Genomic DNA, 10,922 nt, shown 5'->3' with positions numbered 1-10,922 from the left:
CGAGAAGCTGGGTTCTATGAAGAAAAACGTGGCATCAGGATTGGAGGAAGACTCATTAACAACTTGCAATATGCAGATGATACAACCTTGCTTGCTGAAAGTGAAGAGGACTTAAAAATATTTACTGATGAAGATCAAAGAGCACAGCCTTTGGGATGGATTACATCTCAATGTAAAGAAAAAAAAGTCCTCACCACTGGACCAATAAACAACATTCTTATCAATGGAGAAAAGACTGAAGTTATCAAGGACTTCATTCTTCTTGAATCAACTATCAACACTCACAGAAGCAGCAGTCATGAAATCAAACGACATACTGCACTAGGCAAATCTGCTGCACAAGACTTTTTTAATGTGTTGAAGAGCAAAGATATCAAATTGAGGACTAAGGTGAGCCAGACCCAAGCCATGGTATTTTCAACAACCTTATATGCATGCAAAAGCTGGACAGTGAATAAGGAAGACTGTAGAAGAATTGATGCTTTTGAGTTATGGTGTTGGAGGAGAATACTGAAAAGTGTGATGGGCTGCCAAAAAATATAACAGATCCATTTTGGTAGAAGTGCAACCAGAGTGCTCTTTGGAGGCCAGGATGGCTAAACTTCATTTCTCATACTTCCAACATATTGTCAGGAAGGACCAGTCACTGGAGAAGGGTATCATGTTTGGTAAGGTGGAGGGTCAAGAAAAAAGAGGAAGACCCCCGAACAAGATGGACTGGCCAAGTGGCAGCATCGATGGACTCAACTGGGGCAACAGTAGTGAGGTTGGCCCAGGATCAGGCAGTGGTTCATTCTTCTGTGCATAAGGTCGCTATGGGTCAGTACCGACTCAACAGAACCTAACATAACAACAACAACCTATTGTTGTATGGAGTCCTGGTGTGGTGCTGTGGGTTAATGCGCCAGACTGCAAATCCATTTGAATTGTAAGGTCGGTGGTACAAGTTCACCAGTTGCTCCTCAGAAACCCTATATATGGTCACTATAGGTCAGAATCAACTCAACAGCACTCCACAGCAACAACAACACCTATTATTGTAAGACATACATGTGAGATAGAAGTTAATATTGGAAATTATTATTACAGAGAGTTTATATGCCTGCTGTCAGCTTATACTTGATTGGATTTGCTAACAGGGGAGTTATAATTTGCCCAGAAAGAAATAGAGTTTTTGCTTTAAGCCTTTGTAGAGTATGGGGCCTTAAGTGGAATCCTGAGTCACACCCAGAACCTTCAGAGTTGGGACATTTGCATTTTAAAAGACATGCAGACCAACCCAGAACTGATGGGAGAACAGGAGATTCATGATTGAATGAAAGCAGAGAAAATAAGTGCACTGTTTCAATTTTTGAGTTTTAAGCAAGCTGTTTGGAGGCATCAACACTAGGAGAGTCAGCACATCAGAGAAAACCCCCTTCTAGGATTGAAAAGGAAGGAAATTTTTGAGATGTCTAGTGTGTTCAATGGTGACCACCTGGGTCTACTTGTGAGTGGAATTGGGAAAAATGCAGCAGTGAAGACATGGGCTGAGTTTGGACATATTCTGTTGGCACCTGTTGACCTTGAGACTGATGAAGAGGAAGGGCTGGCTGGTCTGAAGTTTATGGTGTTGTATGAACCTCTGAGCCTATGGATACTGACCTAGGCCCTGGGAGATAAGGTTGAGAGTGAAGGTGCCAGCTGGTCTGAAGCACAGGGAGGTGTGTGTGAACGCCCATACTTGCAGCTGGTACCCATTTAGCATAGCTTGAATGGCTAGAGCTGAGATGTGAACAGAACCTAACTAGATGAAGATAAAGATGTTTGATACTGTAAGTGTAAATTGCTACAGTTTGTTGGACTGGACTTTTTCTGATGGATTCAGTTGCTCAGAATATCATCTGGAATGGAAAACTTCATATCATGCTTGTCTCCTCAGTGTAATTGAGTTGATGTTGTTCTTCTTAAGTATCATCTAGTTGGTTTTGACCCACAGCAGAACTGCTGGTGAGCTTGAACTGCCAACCTTGTGGTTCAAACTGACTTTATGGTCATCGAATTAACCCAAAGCACATTAACCCTCAGAGCCACACCAGAATGAGTTGATAGGGACAGTCAGTTTAGACAGGGCTATAAAGGCATGAAATGGCTAGCTTACAAGCATTCATGCTTGAGTTTAGTTTCAGAACAGGGTAGGAGGCAAGTATGGTAGAATCTCCACTGACTAGTTTTCCTCTTTGCCAAATGGGTGTGGTGAAAGGGTGTGGGGGATAATACTGATAAGATTCTATACTTTCAATTGTTTGTAATTGTTAGTATAGTTCATTATGATTGCCAAAACTAATTGTAGAAGATGTGTAACTAAAAGTGGGAACCAGTTAATCTTTCATTTCAGGAACAGAGGATCTCAGGGCCATCAAGAAGGAAGAGCATGTGTACAGCATGGGATCCCTTCCTGGAAATGCGGTGACAGCATCTCATGTAGAGACAGAGCAGCTGCGGACTCCAGGAGTGTGCCCAGTACCCAATATAATGGGCACACAGGAAACGCTCTAGCTCTTTCTATTCCACCAGAGACCTGAGATTCTGCAATTGTAAGTCATTCCCTTGATAATAAACTTATATATATATGCGTCTGTAGAAAACCTAGCCTAAGACAGGTGCCAAAAAGTCAATTCTGAGTCACAGTGACCCTATGCACAATAGAAATTAACACTGCCCAGTCCTGTACCATCTTCACCCAATGCTGCTGCCACTATGCAATCGACCTCACTGAGGGTCTTTCTCTTTTTTGCTGACCCTTCATTTTACCAACCATGATGCCCTTCTCCAGGAGTGTTCCCTCTTGATAACGAGAGACAAGTCTCATCATCCTGGTCTCTAAGGAATATTCTGACTGTGCTTCTTCCAAAACAGATTTATTTGTTCTTCTGACAGTCTTGAGCAGCAGATTTTCCTAATGCAATACATCGCTGCAAAAATCAATGGTATGAAAAATGGAGGGTGATGACATCAAACCACAAACTATATCATTACTTTACTTCTACATTACAACATTACATAACTGCCAAATCCCTGAAAATCATGACCCAGCCAAATTGATACAGAACTTGAAGCATGATAATCGGCGTTAATCTGCATTCAGCAGATGGTTACAGACACGTTCTGTCAATAATACCTCTGTATTAGTCTCATTAGAATGTCTTCAAAAACACAGGTCCCATAGAAAAAAAAATCATTTTGGACATATTCACAAGTCACTAAAGCTTTGCAACAAGTTTATAGAAATGCTGTCCCACTCAAAATAACAAATTTAGATGGACCAAGCATTTTAAGAAGGGCTTGGAAGACCTCAAAGGTGAGTCAAGAGTGGGAACACCTTGACGAATAAAGCAACTATGACTGAAATCCAGAAACTAATGAAAGAAGACTGCACAATGAATCGCCATTGATGTGACAGCTACTAAAGTTGGTATCTCACACTGGTTCGCATTTTCAATCTGAAGTAGACATCTTGCTCTCAGCAAGCTTGAGGTTCAAAGAGCTGATATTTCCAGGTCTTTGTTTTAAGTAAGATCAAAATTAATAAAATAATTTATGGAAGTTGTTACAAGGACAAATCATGGCTTTATCAAGCCATGTGACTGAGAGACCAAGGTCCAATCAAAACAGTGACTTCCAAAGGGACCTGCTGGGTAAGTGAAATTCAAGGCAGAGAGGTCAGCTCAGAATGTTATAGAGACTTTTTTTTCTTGTCTTCTTTTTATTATTATTATTGTTTTTGGTTTTTTAATTCCAAAAGGAATAATCTAGATAGACTTCTCAAAGGGCACAGATGATTAATGGTACATATTATGAATAAGTGTTCAGAAAATAGAAAACTACATTGATGAAAAACAAAGCCAGAAATGTTGTGCCAGGAATTTTTTTTAAAGATCACAATGCATCTATTCAATGTTTGATGGTAACAAAGGCTAGCCTATTGAGTATTTGGTGGGGAGATCTTACCCCATCCACCCTACAGCCCTGATCTCACCCCTTCATACTTCTTTTTGTTCCTAAGACTCAAAGAACAGTTAAAAGGAACACGATTTGAGTTGCCTGAAGACACAACTTTTGTTTTGACTCTATTCAAGTCAAAGAGCACAGAAATCTTCAGGAAAGCGTTGTTGTTGTTAAGTGCCATCGAGTTGGTTCCAACCCACAGCAACCCTGTAAAGGCTTTCCAAGTTGCGGCTGGTGAGCTTAAACTACAGACCTTGCAGTTAAAATGGCTATGCAGTCTGGTGCATTAACCCACAGCATCACACCAGGACTCCAGGAAAGCATTATAGAGATGGAAACAAACATGTTTAAAGACCTAGATGAAGGAAAATGTTAAGAAAAAATAGCTTCACATTTTAATATTTATTAAACATTTCTATGATTTTGTATCATCTACATATCACAGGTTGTTAATTAGTCTTCCTCCAATCCTGATGCCACATTCTTCTTCATATAGTACAGCTTCTCAGATTATTAGTTTATCATACAGAATGAATAAGTAGGGTGAAAGACTACAACTCTGGTGCACACCTTTGCTGATTATAACCATTGAATGTCCCCTTGTTCTGCTTGAACAACTGTCTCTTGGTCTATGTACAGATTCCTCATGAGCACAATTAAGTGTTCCAGAATACTCATTCTTCACAATGTTGCCCATAGCTTCCCATAATCTACACATGGCAAGCCTTTACATAGTCAATAAAGCACAAGTAAACATCTTTCTGGAGTCCTGGTGTGGTGCTGTAGGATAAGCAATAGATCATAAGGTTGGACTGAACTGCAAGGTTGGCAGATCACACTCACCAGTCTTTCCTCGGAAACCCAATTCAGGGTTGCTATGAGTGGGAATGACTCAACAGCACTTAACAACAACAAACATCTTTCTGTTATTCTCTGCTCTCAGGCAAGATGACCTGGTATCAGCCATGACATCCTTTGTTCCACATCCTCATCTGAATCTGGCTTGAACCTCTGGCAGTTCCCTGTCAATGTACGGTTGCAGATATCATCCTTAACAAAAATTTACTTGCAAATGACATTAATGATATTGTCTATGTTCCACTGGGTCAACTCTCTTTGGAATTGGCACAAAAATCTGTCTCTTCCAGTCACTTGGCCAGGTACCTGTCTTTCTAATTCCCTGGCATCAATGAGTGAGCACTTCCAGCTACATCAGTTTGTTGAAAGATTTCAATCTGTATTTCATCAGTTCCTGAAGCCTTGTTCTTTGCCAATGCCTTCAATACACCTTGGAATTCTTCCATCGGTACCACTGTCTCTTGATCATATGCTACTTTTTTAAACGTGAACACCAACAATTTCTTTTTGGTACAGTGACTATGTATTCCTTCCTTCTTTTGAGGCTGTCTGTATCATTCAGTATTTTGCCCATAGATTCCTTCATTATTGCAAGACAAGGCTTGAATTTTTTATTCAGTTCTCTCAGTTTAAGAGATGCTAAGCCTACTCTTCCCTTTTGCTTTTCTAATTCCAGGTGTTTGCCCATTTCATTGTAATATTTGATTTTGTCTTCTCAAGATGACCTTTGAAATTTTCTGTTCAGCTCTTGTACCTCCTCACTTCTTCCATTTGCTTTAACATCTCTGTGCCGACAAGTGTTTTCAGACTCTCTTCTGTCATTCATTTTGGTCTTTTCCTTCTTTCTTGTCTTAATAACCTTTTGCTTTCTTCCTATATGATGTTCTTGTGTCATCCCACAACTCTTCTAGTCTTCGGTTTTTAGTGTCTAATGCATCAAATCTGTTCTTCAAGTGATCTTTAAATTTGGATGGGATATATTCAAGATCATATTTTGGCTCTCATGAACTTGTTTTCATTTTCTTCAGCTTCAGCCTGAACTTGTATATATGATCAACCTATGGTCTGTTCCACAGTCTGCCTCTGACCTTGTTTTGGCTAATGATATGGAGCTTTTCATCCTTCTCTTTCCACAGATGTAGTCAATTTGATTTCTGCATATTCCATTTGGGGAGGTTTATGTGTTTAGTTATCTTTTATATTGTTTTAAAAGAGTGTTTGCAATGAACAAGTCATTAGTCTTATAAAATTCTATCATGCAATCTCCAGCACTGTTCTATCACCAAGGCCATATTTTCCAACTATTAATCCTTTCTCTTTATTTACATCCTTTGCATTTTAATCACCAGTAATTATCAATATATCTTGATTGCATGTTGGATCAATTTCAGACTGCAAAAGTTGGTAAAATTCTTTAATTTCATCATCACTGACTTTAGAGGCTGATTCATAAATTTGAATAATATTGGTATTAATTGGTCTTCAGGGTAGGCATATGGATACTACCCTATCACAGACAGCATTGTAATTCAAAACAGATCTTGCTATGTTCTTTTTGATGATGAATAAGACACAATTCTTCATTAATTTGTCATTCCTGGCAAAGTAAACCATGTAATTGTCAGATTCAAATACAAATACCAATCCATTTCAGTTCATTAATGCCTAGGATATCGATATTTATGTGTTCCAGCTAATTTTTGACAATTTCCAATTTTCCTAGATTCACACTTCATACATTCCATGGTTCAATTATTCATGGATGTTGACAGCTGTTTCTCTTCATTCTGAGTTGTGCCCCATAAGGAAATGAAGGCCTAGAAGACTTTATTCCATTTGTGTCATCCCACTCATCTCTACTTTGAGGAGGCAGCTCTTCCCATCACACGTGAGTACCTTTCAACCTGAGGGGTTCATCTGGCACTATATGTGACAATATTAAGAAGTAGTCTGTTGCTCCTCTTTCCTATACTGTTTTAACATCAGCTGAAACCTGCCACCGTGGGTGACCCTGCTTGTATTTAAAATACCTGTGGAATAGCTTCTAGAATCACAACACAAGCAACCAAAGTATGACAAACTGGCAGACAAGTGGCTGTCCACAGATGTAGTCAATTTGATTTCTGTGTATACCATCTGGTGAGGTACATGTGTATTTTTAAACATCTTTTCTGTTGGTTTAAAAAGGTATTTACTTAACACCAACACTTAACACACTTAATACCAACAACAAAGAAGAAGTCATTGGTCTTGCAAAATTGAATCATGTGATCTCCAGTATCCTTTCCATCATGAAGCTGTTATTTTTCAACTATTGATCCTTCCTCTTGGATACTGCATTGCATTAGGCAAATCTGCTGCATGAGACCTCTTTAGTGTTGAAGAACAGACAAATCAGTTTGAAGGCTAAGGTGTGCCTCGCCCTAGCCATAGTACTTTCAATAACTTCATATGCATGTAAAAGCTGGACAGTAAATAAGGAAGACCCTAGAAGAATTGATGCATTTGAATTATGGTACTGGAAGAGAATATTAAAAGTACCATCAACTGCCAAAAGAACAAACCAATCTATGTTGGAATAAGTACAATCAAAACGTTCCCGGGAAGCCAGGACAGCCCGACTTCATCTCTCACACTTTAGAAATATTTGTCAGGAGGGGCCAGTCCCTGGAGAAAGATATCATGTTTGGTGAAATGCAGGGTCAGAGAAAAAGAGGAAGACCTCCAATGAGATGGACTGGCACAGTGGCAATAGTGAAGGATTCAAATACAGCAATAATTGTGATGTTGGCACAAGACTGGGCAATGCTTGATTCTGCTGTGCAATGAGTTGTTATGAGTCAGTATCAAATTGATGGCACCTAACAACAACAACAGGATAATCCCTGGACTGCAAACCACAAGGTTGGTTTTCAAACATACCAGTTGGTACTAAGAAACCCTGTACAGAGTCAGAATGAGTCGGAATCGACTCCAAAGCACTTAATGCCAAAAATGGCTAATGATCATGAACATTTCTATATATGTTTGTTGGTTGTTTGAATGTCTTCCTTAGAGGTCTACTCATGTCCTGTGCCCATTTTTTAAGTGGGCTGTTTGTCTTTTTCCTGTAGAGGTGTTATAGTTTTCTACAAATTTTAGATATTAGTCTCTTGTATGACAAATCATTGCAAAAAACATTTTCTCTGTCTGTGGCCTCCCTTTTTACTCTTTTGGTAAAACCTTTAGATGCACCTTCTTTTCTAATTTTTCTATTTGTTTTTTGTTCCTTTGTATATTACAGTAATTTACCAGTCCTTTGTTTCATACTCTGCAATTTTTTTCCTGTTCAATTGCCCTTTTACTTTTTTTGGTATTTTTGTAATACAAAATCCTTTTATTTTAGTGTAGTCAAATTTATTAATCTTCCGTTATGCTTTTGGATTTTGAATGATAATTGGTTAATTCTTTTCCTACACTAAAATTCAAGAGGAATTCACTTATACTTTCGTCTAGTAACTTTATGGTTTCATTTTCTAAGCTGGATTCCTATTCTATTTGAAGTTCATTCTTATGAATGGTGTGAAACATAGATCTAACTTTACCTGCTCTTCAAATATCTATCTAGTTGTCCCTGGACTACTTAATCTAAAGATCGATCTTTATGGTGCTGAGTTGAGATTTCATCTTTGTCACGTGTATTTGGGCCTAATTTTGGCCTTACACTACTCTATTACAGCAATTATTTGTCAATCCATAATCTAGTACCACACTGTTTAAATCACAGAGGTTGGATAAGCCCTGGACTGCTAAATGAAAGATTAGTAGTTCAAACTCACCAGCTGTTCCTCAGAAACCCTCTACAGGGGTGATGAATCAGAACCAACTTCACAGTACTTCACAGCACTTAACCTCCCTTCCTTCCACATAGCTTTCTTTTTTCATTGTTTTCTTGGCTAATTGTATGTATTTGTTTGAACTGTGTGAACTGTGGTAGCAATTTGACCATAATACAGCCTGTTAACATTCTTTATTGAGATTTCATTATGCTCTTGACTTTCAATGTTGTTGTTAAGTGCTGTCGAGTTGGTTTGATCCATAGCAACCCCGTATAGGGTGGGTTTCCGAGGAGTAGCTGGTGGGTTTGAGCTGCTGACCTTGCAGTTCAAACCAACTTTATAGTCCAGAGCATTAACCCACAGCACCACACCAGAACTCCCTGACTTTCAATAGTATATTGTAAACATTCTAAAAATGGTTTTGATCTCTCAAACTTGGATTCAAGAAGGAAAAAATCGCTATGTGGCACAGGACATTGGAAGACTAAATTCTGACAATAGAACTGAAAATTGCCCATTCAGTATAAGATAAGAGGGAAGAACCTAAAGAATTCAAAGTGATTTTCACAGGACCTACTCTAGAGGTTAACTTCCTTTTAATGTACTTCCAATGTCACTGAGACTTACAGATTCCTTTTCGTTAGAATTGCCTTTTGAATTGGTCCCCTCATTCTGCATCCATAGTCACTGCCCTCATTCAGCTACTAAGCTTTTCTCTCCTGTAGCAAATTGTTAAGAGGCATTCAATCACCTGCCAAAAACAATGGTGGCTCTCTATCTGAAGCTTAAATCTCATTCCGTTCATTGCTAAAGAGAAATGCATATTGTATATAAATTTTTATTCTGTCTGTTGAAAATAAGGAAAGAGGCTCCCCTCCTCCACTGGTCTTCTAGAGTTCACTACAGATAACTTGAAATTTTAAAATTCTTTCTCTGATTCTTTAAAAAGTATGTAAATCTCAGGCATTGCCTCAATCCCTGCCAGTCATATCTTCAGTGTATAACTTCAGATAATCCTCCTCTACCTTCTAGCTTCCTAACAGAGATTAGAATAACCTCAGGTGGCCAGGCACCCAATTGCAACTTGCTCCCCTCCTTCCTAGCCATAAAGATACTAGAAAATTAGCAACTTTTTCTTGAAAACATGAATAGAATGGGCTGTATTCACTCAGCCATACACAAAGCAAGACTTCTTTCTGTCTACAGCCTGGTTACGGATCGGGCTACGAACTTTAAGGTCAGCAGTTCAAAACTACCAGCTGTTCCATGGGAGAAAGATGAGGCTTTCTGCTTCCGTAAAGATTCACATAGTACAGGGTCACTATGGGTCGGAACCGACTTGAAGGACTTAGCAACAACAATAACAGTCTCCTTAGTGGATAACCCAGTACATCACATTCTGGTTTAATACTTATTCAAAAATAAAATATTTCTTTCACATCTTAGTGGAGAGCTTTGCAGATGTGGTTTTATTCTTATTTCCCCCAATGTGTTCCAGTTCACACCTCACAATATCTCTTCAATTCCAAATTGCCTAATGTATCATTCAATGTCATTTGTGAGTTATCCAGCCCAATTCCTAGGTTCTTCCTCTACAGCTTTCAGCCTCCTTTGGCCATCACTGTTGACAGAGATTGTCATTAAAACTTTCAATGCTCTCAACAGCATTTTCTAAACAGATTGGTGGGCTATTCTTCCAAGGTGTCTCTAGGTGGGCTTGAACCAAAAACTTTTTGAGGTAAGGGGAGAAAAGGGCCCAGAAATCAAGATTAAACATGAGCCACTTATTGACTGAAATCTTGTGACTGAAATCCCAATGAGTGTTGGAAGTCTACTCCCCTCCTTACTTGAACAATTGTAAAGGTGCACAGGACATAACCATTGTGCATAGCTATAATATTCACATCCTGGGGTATGCCATAAAAATTCTGTATTTTTACTTCCTTGGGAGATATTTTATAAGTCAAATGTGTTTACCTAGTGTCATAGTCCTAACTTTATAGGACAAGTCTTCTACTGGGACAAATGAGACTGCTGGATCCTGGGAGAGGTCTGAACTAGAAATCTGAAGAACCACACTTGCTCAACAACACAGAATGAGTTCTGTCAACTCCTACCAGAGGCCTGTGCAATGGAGTTGATCTTTAAAAATGCTGTGCATGTTTGCAATGGCACATCAGACAAGGGACTCCTTTCTAAAATATATAGGAAACTACAACACCTCTACAAGAAAAAGACAAATAACTCAATTAAAAAGTG

This window comes from Chrysochloris asiatica, unplaced genomic scaffold (assembly GCF_000296735.1).
Source record: "Chrysochloris asiatica unplaced genomic scaffold, ChrAsi1.0 scaffold00028, whole genome shotgun sequence".
Taxonomy (NCBI): domain Eukaryota; kingdom Metazoa; phylum Chordata; class Mammalia; order Afrosoricida; family Chrysochloridae; genus Chrysochloris; species Chrysochloris asiatica.
Note: the sequence above shows the minus strand (reverse complement) of the source record.